The following is a 13,150-nucleotide window of genomic DNA, read 5'->3' on the forward strand; positions in this document are numbered from 1 at the left end:
CAAAACCCTATCTGGCCCTTCACCCAACTGCACTCCCCCTCTGGGTGCTCTCCTGTCAATCTCCCTCCTCAGCAGCTTCCTACCCCTGGATTCCCAGACCTCCCCTGTACCTGCCGCAGGGCTGCAAGTCACCACATCTGCAAGAACGCCATCAGCCGCTGCTCTCCGCTGCGGCCTACCCCCATCTACCTCCCCTTCTCCTGCAACCTCAAACACCGCCCCTTCCAGCTGGGCTTTGGATGCCCTGCTAATGATCTCTAGGGACACCCTAAGCGCCTTGGCATCTACCAGACCCTTCTTCCTACCTCCTTGCCCCACCAGGGTACCAACAATAATATGATTGTGCCCTAAAATAAACCCTTTAAATGTTCACTTAACAGCCCCACGCCCCCTAGCCAGCCCTGACCAGGGAAGAAAAATACCAATAAACTGGTATGCCCTGGAAAAAGATCCAACACCACAAAAATATGCCCGTAATATAAAAAGGCTTAATCTCCTCCAAGACCTTAAATAACTGAAGAAAACCAAAATTATTAGGATTTTTTTCTTTTTTTTAAAGCACCCCAATATTTATTGACAATGCTCCTGCTAACCCCTCTCTGGCAACTCGTAAAGATAATCCCCCCAAAAAAAAAACAGACAGCCCTTTGCTCAAAAAGGGCCTGTACACGGCCGAAAAGTACTGCCCCCAGGCAGCCGGCGGGATGCAAAGAGAAGATCTGACATGCAATAGCAATGCGGTCCCTTTAAGGGTTCCGCACTGCCACCTACGGCCCTCGGATGCTACCGCGCACAAGAGCGCTGCGTAGTCGAAGACACACCCGGGCACTGAGGCTGAACCTCCTCCCAGGGGAGCGCGACACCAGTGGCAGGATGGCACCGGAGCGGCTCTCCCAACCCAGGAACCCCTACACCTACAGAGACACGGGGCCGGCTGTAACTGGAGCCCCAAGCAGCAATAACAACGTGTTGTGCCGGGCAATGCGAAAAACCTTGTTCCCCTGCCCGCCCAGTAGAGTCTAAGGACCCAAAGAGGCAGATGGAAGCTCCGGTAAGGGGGGGTACCTTATGTACGGTACCCCCAACTATTTAAGAAATTAAAATTAACAAGGCACAATATTCTTACTAATCCTAACCTCCCCACCTACCTAACAACCAAACGCCCTCCTCACCTACGCTAAACTCCACAACCTAGGCCCAGCTACGCAGAGAAGGCTCGGGAGCAGGCGACCTGGTCAAACTCACATCCCAACCGTCGCCTGCTCCAGAACCTTCCCTGACCCCTTAAATACCCCGGAGGGCGCTCTATGTGCAGGCCAGCTCGCCGGCCTGTGCAGCACCAAAAATCACCCTGGGGGGAAACGCTTCACGTTCCCCCGGTCCACCCTTTGCCATATGTCCTCCAACATATGATGAATTTTCTTCCGGTTGTTTTCGGTTGACTTCAGGCGAGGGCTGCATTTTGTATTTGCGCCGGGGCAGGGGAGCCAGCCAGTATGGTTACTTGTATCAAAGGATGAATCTAATGATATGAGCCTGCGCTCCAAGCAACCTAATGTCTTCCCGACCCCTCTATCTTCCCCCCACCCCTTCCCTCGGTCACTGTTGCCTCCCCTCCCAACACCCCTAACCCCACTCAACTGATTGTTTTGGCAGGTGGTCAACCGCCACCACCGCTCCAGACTCCTGGGCCACCATGGAAATGGAAGAGGGGCTCTGCCTGGAGCCCAGTCCTGCAGCTTAGTGGCGTCCATCTTAGTTAAGTATTTTGTATGAATTAACAGGGTGCTGCAGTCCCGCTAATTCCTACAAAATCCATTGCTGTCAGCACCCCAGGTGTGTGGACTGCAATCCCGGGTGGCTAATTGCAATGATACCAGATTCGGCGGTCCGGATTGGGTGTTAACGGCACTGGGGCCCATCGTTATGTGCTCTGCCCTGTAACCACTGGCCTTCCAGATCGGGTATCATTTTAAGTAGCTTCCTTGTGTTTCCCTCAAGACCTAGCTGGGAAAGCACTCCTCTGTGTTTTGTATTTTTGTATTTATTTAACAGCACATACAATACAGATTGCTCAGGCATTTTCTAGGTGATTTGCTTTTGCAATATGAAGTGGTTAAATGGATAATGAGCCAGGGAGTAGAAGGTAGCAAGATGGTGCACAGGCTCGGGATGTAAACTCGAAGGCTGAACTAAATAAGATGTACCTATAAGGCCCAGTCACTTACATAGTTACATTTTACATATATAAACATCCATGTATGGCATTACTGGAAGAGGTATGTTAGGGGATAAGTAGGGTGGGAGTAGGAGATGCCCCTTCAGGGGCTGGCAAGTGCAGTTTGAGGCAGGCTTTGAACAATTCTAGTCTTGGAATTTCTTGGATGGAAGGGGAGAGCTGTCCAGTGGAGGGGGCAAGTAGGGAGAAGGGGCAGAAGTTTGAGGCGGTACAAGGGACAGGAACGTGGCGGAGAGATGAGGATCACAGAGGTCTGGCGGGAGAGTAGAAATAGATGCAGTCAGGAGGGTAATGGGGCAAGACCATGGACAGATTTGAAGGCAAGGGATAGGAACTCTGTGTTCCTATGCCCTGGACATGCGCAGCTCATTTCCTTCTGTCCGCCCTGGGCACCACTTACGGCCGGCTTCTACACGTAGAAGCTCCATGGCAGGAATGTTTGAAGCTGCAGCCGTGGCTTCCAGTCTGTAGAGAGGGCAGCACCCTTGCACTTCCGGACTTTGGATGAATGGGGCAAAGGGCTCAATGGCACCAAAGTCATGTCCCACGGCCTGTAAATAAAAGCGACAGCTCAGCTTTGTTTTTGCTGAGAGGTCCGATTGTATCTTTTATGTTTCTGCATTTCTGAGGCACAACAGTCAAACAATTCATTCATAAACCATTGAGGCTCGTTACTCGGTAGATTCCAGGAGGTCCTGGGTTGTCGGTGGCGCAGGGTCCAGGCGTTCCTTGCATACCTCAGTAATACGAAGGGCCTTGTTTTTCATCTTCCTGGACACCACGAGCCGCCTGTGCCACATTGTCTCTCAAACAGCGCCATTGTTCCCCCCAGAGGGGCTCGAGGTCCCTATTCACTGAACCTGAAGCTGAAGTCAGAAAAGCAGAGGGCAGTAAAAGCACTCGCTTTTCACCTCTGTGACCAGGGTTCAAGTCCAGGTCGAGGATCCTAATAAGAAATACATGGGTGGTCCTTGTTCGATAGCCTGTCAAGCCCACCGCCTGCGCTCTTTCTCCCCCCAGCTCCACATAGCGGAAAGAACAACCCCAAATACAGCAACTGCTACAATTGACAGCCTGTTTTCTGGAGGGTGCACGGTCTCCATAGAAGCGGATCTGTCTCTTACCCCTATCAAGCGAGGAGAGCCACCCTCGGGCCGGACAGCACGAGGAAGCTTACAGCCACTGTGCCGGCCTTCTGCAGCAAGCCAGGGCAGTCCTGCTTATGCAAAGAATACGAAAAAAGCGCAGGAAAAGAGCAAGTGTCATTGCTTATATGACAAGGAGGAAGAGACTTAAACACAGTAGAGATAACCAGGCGTACACCCCCAAAATACAGGCTCATGCTAACAGCATTTACAACACGATATAGTGTTTCTGGTGTTATGAATCAAATGGTTGTTGAAGTGTGTGTTTGCGGGTCTGTGTGCGTGCGTGTGCGCACAATCTGTTTGCTTACGGTAAGCTGCCACTTTCTAGAAGTTGTTCTAGGACAGGAATAATAGTGTATGTCTACTACTATGTGTAAACACTATTAGACCGAAACATTTTGCATTTAAAACACTGGAGTCCTAAGATATTCACACAAAAAAAACTATCTAGGAAGCACGTTCAAATGGTGCAAACCATTCTATAGTGCAACCGCAACTTGTTTTCTTGATGTCCGCTTGACAGCTTCCGGTATCTCAGACAAAAGGCCCCCTTCTTGCGTCACATCGTTTGCTATCTATAGAATCACTTGCACAAGCAAGATCAGGTTACACCCCTTTGGGAAGGTCTTCACAATCTGATCCCCCAGCAGGCCAGCATTCGCAAGACATGCTTCACCTATAGTTCTATAGACACATCACTTGCAGATAATGTGGCCATGGCATGGAGTAGGCTGCGATGGGCCTGTGAAGGATTGCCATCTGGCAAGGGTGTGGAAGCCCAGGCTTGTTTGAGTTGCATTGAATATGAAAAGATGCAGGTCATTTTCTCCTAGAGCTTGTGGTCTGCTGACTGGACCCCATGTCCACAAACTCCATGCCAAAAGCATAGTCTTGGGAGGATAGCTCAGTGGCAATGTGCTCGCCTTGGAAGCAAGACGACACAGAGCAACACAGGTTCGATCCCCAGGTCCGCGCTTAGAAACCTCTGGGTACTAAGCACGTTATAAATAACCAATCATATCATAGTGCACACCTGTGCCCTGCTGCACCAGTATTCTGATCTTCAAACCCTGCTCCCCCTTGGCACAGAGCAGGTTCAGGTCACAGGTTACCTAATGACAGCTGCAATGACAGCCACGTCACTACAGCACAGAGGCTGCAATAAAGAAATGCACGTCTGTCCGCAAACTACATAACTATGCAAGTTACTATCCTGGTGGCCGTTATACACTTTAAGTATAAATCATACCTGGGTTAGGGTATGGTGGCTGTCATCTCTCATAATTATTATGCCACATCCATTTTGATATGTATGTGGCAGCAATGTGAGCACTGCCCAGCTGTGGAAGGGTTATTTCGATTGTGGTCAGACAGCAAGGACAGGGATTGGGTCCCTAAAGCAGGCTTGCTTTAGCCCAATAATCTGTGGGCTTTTGACTTTAAAAGAAGGTGTCTCCCACTCCTTCCCTGGTTCGCTTTGGAGCAAACACCTAAGGAAGAATTGGTTGGACCTCTTTTGGGAGATTTGACTTTCCAAAGCCCTCCACCAATGAGGTGAAGACTGAGTATCCAAGGCAGAGGCACGCTCTGTTCTCTGCCACCCAAGTGTACATTGGGCATGACCTGCTACTGGAACAAGACCTGCATCTCTGCCAGTCGCACTGCTGCCCAGGACCTCATCGTGGTGAACGACCCCTGGACGTGTGCACCAGTCTCCCTTGTATTGAGAGCACAACAGCTAGGTCTACACTTGTCCCTGAGAGGGAATCGTAGCAACTGAGAGCCAAAACAGCCAGGATTCCTGCATTCCCCACCACTGAACCACTGCGAACCATGATTTGTGCATATTCAACTGCATCAAACCATCAGGAACCTACGGAACTAACTTTGGCATTCATCTGATCTACGAAGCTCTGACCTACACGTTCAAACCAGCTTGCTGCCATACTGAGCCAGCTGAGCCCATTGTTGCCTTGGCTCAAGCTCAAAGCTCCTCCATTTCATCTGCTGCCTTCGAAACAACGTTCGACACCCCAGCATTTTCACTAGCAATCTTCATCAACAGTCAAACTGACACTGGCCTCCCATCGAACTACGACCATAGGATGCTGCAAAGATCTGCCCGACCATACCTGCGCATCCAGTCACCAGCATGTTTGCCGTCGAACGGACCCTGCTGGCCCTCACACATGAAGCAAGCATTGTTTTGAACTGTGATGAACTTCAATTCAACCTCTGCTGGACATCGCTGCTTGTCTACAGCAACACGACTGCCACATTTGAGCCACTTTGAACAGCACCTAGAAGCCTGGTTTGCTGTTGTCAAAACCACGAAGACCAGCAAAAGGTACTATTGACTGGTAACTGTTCCCCTGGTCCATTTTGGGCCCTAGAGACTGGTTGGGTCACCATTGATCCCTTTTCGCTCAAACACAAATCCTTTTTACAGTCATTGTGGTTCATTTTTGCTGTTTCTCCCCCAACTTCATTGCTCAAAGTGCTGCATCTTCTAGCTCAGCATATTCTCTGTTCTTTCCACACGGGTGGGTTTGGTACAGTATTTTTATATTTCGTTTTCTTGTAGATGCTGTGTTTAATTAAAGTACACATATTTGTATAGAACCTTAATTGGGCATTCCCTTTATTTTGCACCGTTGCACTTTGTTGTTTGGGTTGCTATTAAATCATATTCACATCCCTCTCGAGAGTATAGCCTTCCCTCAGCCCACCTTACCACAAAAGTTAGAGGAAGTATATTGCTTAACCGTGTCTGTTTTACTTTTATGATGGGGTTCACTCTTGTTTTGTAGAAGTGTGAGGGCTAAGCAGGTGGTTTCACCACTAGTCATCCTTATAGTCCTGCAGGGTCATGCGCCTTCTCGAAAGACAGCCAGTGTTTTGATGCCATGTCCTAAGGCCACTTGGTAAACTGAAAACATGTGCATGCTTTCATTCTGTTCAACCAACGTGGGTTAAGCAAGGGTTAATTTGCTAGTTCTTTGGCACGGGCCCTGTTGGCAAGGGAGGCATCAGTGGAGTCAGCTTGTCCATGTAACTGTGTGCTTGCCGATTTTACCATTTCCCGGGAAAGAGGCAAAGCAGTATGGTTGTGGGAGAAGGTGTGCAATTGGGTTTGGCTAAAGGACTCGTGGTGCTGACTGTGAAAGTGCACACTGAAATGTACTATCAGTCCTACTTTGGACAGAAAGAACACCTATCCTATCAAAAATGAATGCTAGTGATTGACTATTGTCATTACATTTATCATTAACAGAACTTATACGACCAGACCATATGTCTTCTGCTGTGGCGCAGCAGAGGCTCTAGAACATACTTGCCAGTTTGTGCAGTTACTGGGGACTGTTTACATGCCAGAGACAGCAACAGAGCTGCCGTAGCTGAAGATCCAACACAATACATCTGCATAGCTCTCAACCATTTGTGTTGCAAAGGCGGGTGAAATCACCCGATTTTGTTTTTGGCGGGTGAGACGCCCATTGGAATGAATGGACGTGCAGGAGGCTTGGTGGGTGAGTCAGCCCTTTACAAGACGGGTGACACCCGCCAAAAGCATGTTGGTTGAGAGCTATGCATCTGCTCCTCACTAAGAAAGTGTCTAAGCCTTCACGCAGCAAAGAAGGTCTTTCACCAGTTAGGAATTGGAAGCCAAGGGCAACTGCATGTGTCATGTTACTTTGCTATTGTAATTCGATGAATGACCACCTTAGCAGTTTCAAAGTGCCGGTCTTTGTCTGTGGCATATTGTGCGCCTGCATAAGGACCTTACTCTGCTGGGATGGAGCACAGAATAATTCAAAGCCACAGCAAAAAATGGCAGCAAGTTGGTTCACAGAAGAGCAGAGAGAACTAAAAAAAAAATGCAAAATGGAAAAAGTATCGAGAAACTGTTACAATCAACCAGACAAAATAAAATACCTAAGTCAACTCAGAATATACAAATCGGCAGACCTCAAAGCAACAAAGAAATACTACACCACAAAAATCCAATCAGCAAAATAACTCTTCAGAATCATCACAGAGATCAAAAACCATGCATCCTCCAACTAAGGCCATCATCCCATCACAAGCACTATGTGACAACATCACCAACTACCTTAGCGCAAAAATTGGAACAATCCAACAGGCAAATTGAAGCAAGCAGCGCAACTATAAACACAACCACGGAACCACTGACAACTGGTGATCCACCTACCACATAAAAACTTGTCTAATTTGAATCAATAGACAAAGAAGTTTTCTCCAAACTAATAAAGAACACTAACTTGCCGGATCTGCAAGCTACACTTGCCCCCGGCCATCTACAAAGAAGTCCTCAACAACAGAACCTCAGCATCACACTTTTGGGTTCTAATGAACCTATCTCTAAACACAGGAATAGTACCAAAATCATTCAAATCGGCTTACATCAAGCCACTGATAAAACACAAAACGGAAAGCGCAGAAGACCCAAATAACGGTACAATGTCCTTTCATCGCGGGATGTTTTTTCGCAGGGTTTTTTACCTTTAAATTTTTGCCAAAAAAACTCATCACATTTTTTGGGGGGGTGGTAGAAAAATATATATATTGGGTGTGGGTTTTCGGGAATATATACAAAATTTAAAGGGGATAGGGCTTTGGTTGGGGAACCCCCCCCCCCCCAAAAATGAAAAAGCTAATCCGATGAGTTTTTTCGTAAAAAAAAAACACGGTAAAAAACCCTGCGAAAAAAATTCCAGCAATGAAATGACATGGAACCCAAATAAATACCGACCTATATACAACCTGCCCAACCTGGCGAAAATACTGTAGAACCATTTATACAAAATTCTACTTAGCTACATAGAAACAAAGGGAATACTCGACCACTTGCAAGTCAGCTTCAGACCCATGAGAGGAACAGAATTGGCACTCCTATCCATATGGGACGACGTAAAAATAAACTGAGACAACAGCACTTTATCTGCCCTCATACTACTGGACATATCTGCAGCATGCAAGACAATCAGTCACACAACACTAATTGAAAGACTGAGGAATGTAGTGTAAAAGACTCTGTCTTAAAATGGCTATAATCCTTCCTCACAAATCGACCGAGACAACCTACCTTCCACCTTTAACACTAAAAACATCTCCTGTGGAGTCCCACAAGGCTACAGCCTCTCCCCTCTCCTCTTCATCATCTACATGTCCCATTGATGAAAATATTTGAAGCCACGAACTGAGCACCTACACAACATAGGCGACACACAGCTCATCATCAAGATAGCCACGACCCAAGCAACACCCACAACAATTGCCTCATCAACATGTACAGTTGGATGAAAACAAACAACTTCAAATTAAACCAGGCCAAAACAGAAATAATGATCTCTCCCCAGAGGGCAATACACCCAACTCACAAATGGACTGGCTGCCTGGCATGGGAACCCACTGGAGACATCGAATGATGTACAAAACCTGGCAATACTCATGGACAATGGACTCTCACTGGAACCACAAGTCAGCACTATTACAAAGAAATGCTTCTAGCTCCTGAGACTACTTAGAGGGATCCTCTCTTATCTCTGCTTCACACATAGAGCCCCGGCAATAATCTACCTGGGATTATCAAGAACGGACTATGCAAATAGCCTCACCTTGGAATGCCAGAACAGCTCAGCAAAATCTTCAAAGCATCCAAAACAGAGCAGCAAGGGAACTCCTGAGACTACACAGAAGAGACCACATCACACCAGCTCAGAGAAACCTACATTGGGTCTCAGAAAAAAAACAAATTACATTCAAAGACCTCTGCATTGCCCATAAATCATTACATGGACAAGGAATCAAATTCCTCCCACCCAAGATCAACCGCTTCCAACCAGGAAGAGACATAGGATCAAGCGTTGACATCCAAATCAAAACGATACATTATGATAAAAGGAAATTCAGAGGTTTGCATTCTCATGTTTTATTGCTAATCTATGAACACAATACCAAAGGAAATTAGGATGATAGAAGTCCACCTCACCTTCAGAAAATGACAGAAAACATTGCTATTCAATGACCAGCACAAAATGGACACTGACAGCGATACCAAGGAGAACCGAAGGAAAACCACCAACTACTAACCCCCTGCTTCCAACTCCTCACCAGCACACCTTACACTTTACCTCACACAACACCTTGGATCAGTGTAATGCCTACTAAAACACACATCCCACACATCCACCACAAAACTAACTGCTGCAAACAAACACCCAATCCCTGGATTCTGCCAATCAAATCACAATAGTCCCAGTGCACACAATCCAAACACACCTAGAAACCAGTCCCGCACTAGATGCCAGTTCCTCCTGGTTTTACAAGCACCAATAGAAAAGCACAACCACTATCCGGCTCCCTCTTCCCTCACTAACCTACCCAACTGGCACTCTTACAGAATCATGTGAGCGCCTGGAGACTATGCCAATGGTAATGGTGCAAGGTACAAGACAACTTAACATAACTTAATAAGAGTGAAGTAAGAGGAACGGAAAGCATGCAAGGAGGTTGTAGACACAGAAGGGAGTCAGGGTCAAGGAAAATACTTTGTATTAGTGTCGATGCAAAGTAGTCCACTAGATATAGACTCGCTTCAAGAGAGATGCCATACAGAAAGGTAGTTGTTGCGTTAATATACAGATTCCAAGGCACTTTTGGAAGAATTGTGAGTTCGAAATCAAGTAGTGTTGGGTGCATGAGAGGCTCAAGTGTGTGTGTAAAAATCAAGACCCGGACTAGGTTGGTTTTGCTGAATTTAGACTTTATTCATATAACTTTAACCAAAAGAAAAATATAGTCCATTACCTCCTTGAGACTTACTTCACTCTTAGGCAGCCTTCCAGGGACGTGACTTAACCATCCTGAGCCTCCTTGGTGTCCGGATAGGCCCACCAGTTGTTCCTTCTCTCCTCGTCCTCTCCGTATGACTAGGAAAATCAACAACATTGAGTAGATTAGTTCCCAGGCTTTTATGGGATGTGAGTGACTTACTTCCCCCCCAATGAAAACCTCCCCTGTCAATCGGGCCTCCCATTGGCTGAAAATGCCATGTCCCGCCTCCTTTAAAGGCTGCCGTTTCCTTCCAAAGCACCTGGTTCCCCCACTTGTCAGGAGAGACCTGTTCCCAGTCCTGTCCGTTCCATGAGGCCCCCCCTCCTGGAAGGCTCTCCCTCCTGCCATGTGGGTCAGCGCATGCCGGCTGCTGCAGAGTGCACCGCCTCGCCGAGCAAGCCGTCTCTCCCTCCATACCTATCCCGGCAGTGAGAGAAGCTCGGCGGGCTGCGTGGGTCTGCTCTCTGCGGCTACCCGCGTCTCCTGAGGGTTCACCGCCACCAGCCCGGACCCCGGGTTGTAAGCCTCGACGCCGGCCTCGGCGAATTCAGGTAAGAACAGGCGGGATGGGGCTGCGGTTTTGGCCTCGCGGCCCACTGCCGCGATCCTGGAGAGTCCCGGTAAGGACAGGCGGGATGGGGCTGCACTCTCTGCCTCGCGGCCCGCTGCCGCGACCCCGTGGAGTCCCGCTACCCCTCCCGCTCCGGGTCCCACCTCACATCTCCCCATCACAAACCCTGGCCGATTGGGTAAGGGAGCATTTCTGGACAGATAGTCAGCTACCATTTGGAAACCCGCAGGTTTGTGTAAGGTAAGGAAATCGAACAGTTGCAGAGACAGGAACCATCTAAGTACACGCTGGTCCGTATCCTTATGTCTTGTGAGCCACTGTAGGGGGGCATGGTCAGTATATAACGTAAAGCAGCGACCCAAGAGATAATATCTGAGGGTCTCCACCGCCCACTTGATTGCCCAACACTCCTTCTCAATATTGGAACAGGCCTCCTCGTGTGGTACGAGTTTCCTGCTCACGAAACAGACCGGTTGAAGTTCACCATCCTGTTCCTGCGAAAGCACTGCTCCAAGACCTTGGTTCGGCGCGTCCGTCTGAAGAAAAAAATGGCTACGGAAGTCGGGTCACCGAAGTACTTGGTTCGAAGTGATCCTTTGCTTCAGGACATCGATAGCTTCCAAAGCAGCAGTGTTTTTGGTTAAATCGGGAGACCCTTTGTTTCTTAAAGCATCAGTTAGGGGAGCTGCCACCGTGGAGAAATCTGGAATAAACCTTCTGTAGTAGCCTATGAAACCCAAAAAGGCATGGATCTGTTTCTTTGTAGAAGGAGTAGGAATCTCGTGAATGGCTCTGATCTTTGAGAATTGGGGTCGTAATGTGCCTCCGCCTACCAAGTGTCCCAGATATTTCGTCTCGTGTGCCCCTATCACCGTTTTCTTTGGATTAATGTGCAGGCCTGCCTTAAATAACTCAGAGACCACCTGTTCCAAGTGGTGTAGATGGCCCCTCCAGGTCGTGCTATACACGACGATATCGTCCAAGTAAGCCTCAGCATATTTCTCATGGGAACGTAGTACGACGTCCATCAGTCTTTGGAAGGTAGCTGGGGCACCGTGTAGACCAAATGGCAAAACCTTGAATTGATACAGACCCTGGGGAGTTGTAAAGGCAGTCTTTTCCCGGTCTGTGGATTTCAAGGGGATCTGCCAGTAGCCCTTGGTTAGGTCTAGCGTACTTAGGAAGTTGGCGGATCCGAGCCTTTCCAACAGCTCGTCCATCCGTGGTATAGGATATGCTTCATAACCGGAAATCAAATTTAATTGTCGGTAATCCATACAAAACCTAATTGTACCGTCCAGCTTTGGTACCAACACTATCGGGGAGGACCATGAGCTGACTGATGGTTCGATTATGTCCATGCGGAGCATGTCTTCCACCTAGCCTTCTTGCTTCTGGAATACAATAGGGCCTTAGCCTAACAGTCCGTTCGGGATCGGTTTTGATCTCATGTTCGATTATATCCATTCTTCCTGGTAAGGCCGAGAACGTGTCTCAAAACGGTGACAGTCGGGTCTAAAATTCTGACTTCATGGAAGGAGTCAAGATGGTTCCCCATTGTACGTCTTCCAGCTTGCCCTGTTCACGATTCACGTTCTGTTCTGAGGTACCTTCACCGGTGTCCATTGTGGCTGCTAATACAGGCATGGTCCATGCTTTTAGCAAGTTCACATGATATACCTTGTCTGGTGTGGCTCGATCGGGTTGGTGGATCCGATACGTCACAGGGCTGAGAACTTCCTTAACCTCATAAGGACCTCTCCATCTGGCCAATAGTTTGTTAGTACTGGTGGGTAGTAGGATTAGTACTTGCTCTCCTGTTTGGAAGATTCTCATCCAACTTCCTTTGTTATAGTTTTTCTCTTGGTTTATTTGTGCATGTCCTAGATTTGTCTCGGCCATTGAGCGGAGTGCTGTCAGATGTTCCTTTAACTCTTCGGTGTACTCCGTTAATGAGATCTTATCCGAAGTCTCCCATTCTTCTTTTACAAGATCCATTATGGTTCAGGGTTGTCTTCCGAAAAGGAGCTCAAATGGAGAAAAGCCGGTAGACGACTGTGGGGTGTCACGTAACACCATCAAGACCAAGGGCAATATGCGGTCCCAGTTTTTCCCTTCTGGTCTGGTCACTCTCTGTATCATTTTCTTGATCGTCTTGTTGTACCTTTCGACAAGGCCATCAGTCTGGGGATGGTATACCGAGGTGCGTAACTGATGAATCTGCAGTCTCTCGCATACCTGCCGAAGTAAGGTGGACATAAAATTGGTTCCTTGGTCGGTAATAACTTCCGAGGGTAATCCCACTCTTGCGAAGAAGGGAATGAGCTGGTTGCA

This window comes from Ambystoma mexicanum, chromosome 6p, assembly GCF_040938575.1.
Source record: "Ambystoma mexicanum isolate Mex_15411 chromosome 6p, UKY_AmexF1_1, whole genome shotgun sequence".
In the NCBI taxonomy this organism is placed as follows: Eukaryota; Metazoa; Chordata; class Amphibia; order Caudata; family Ambystomatidae; genus Ambystoma; species Ambystoma mexicanum.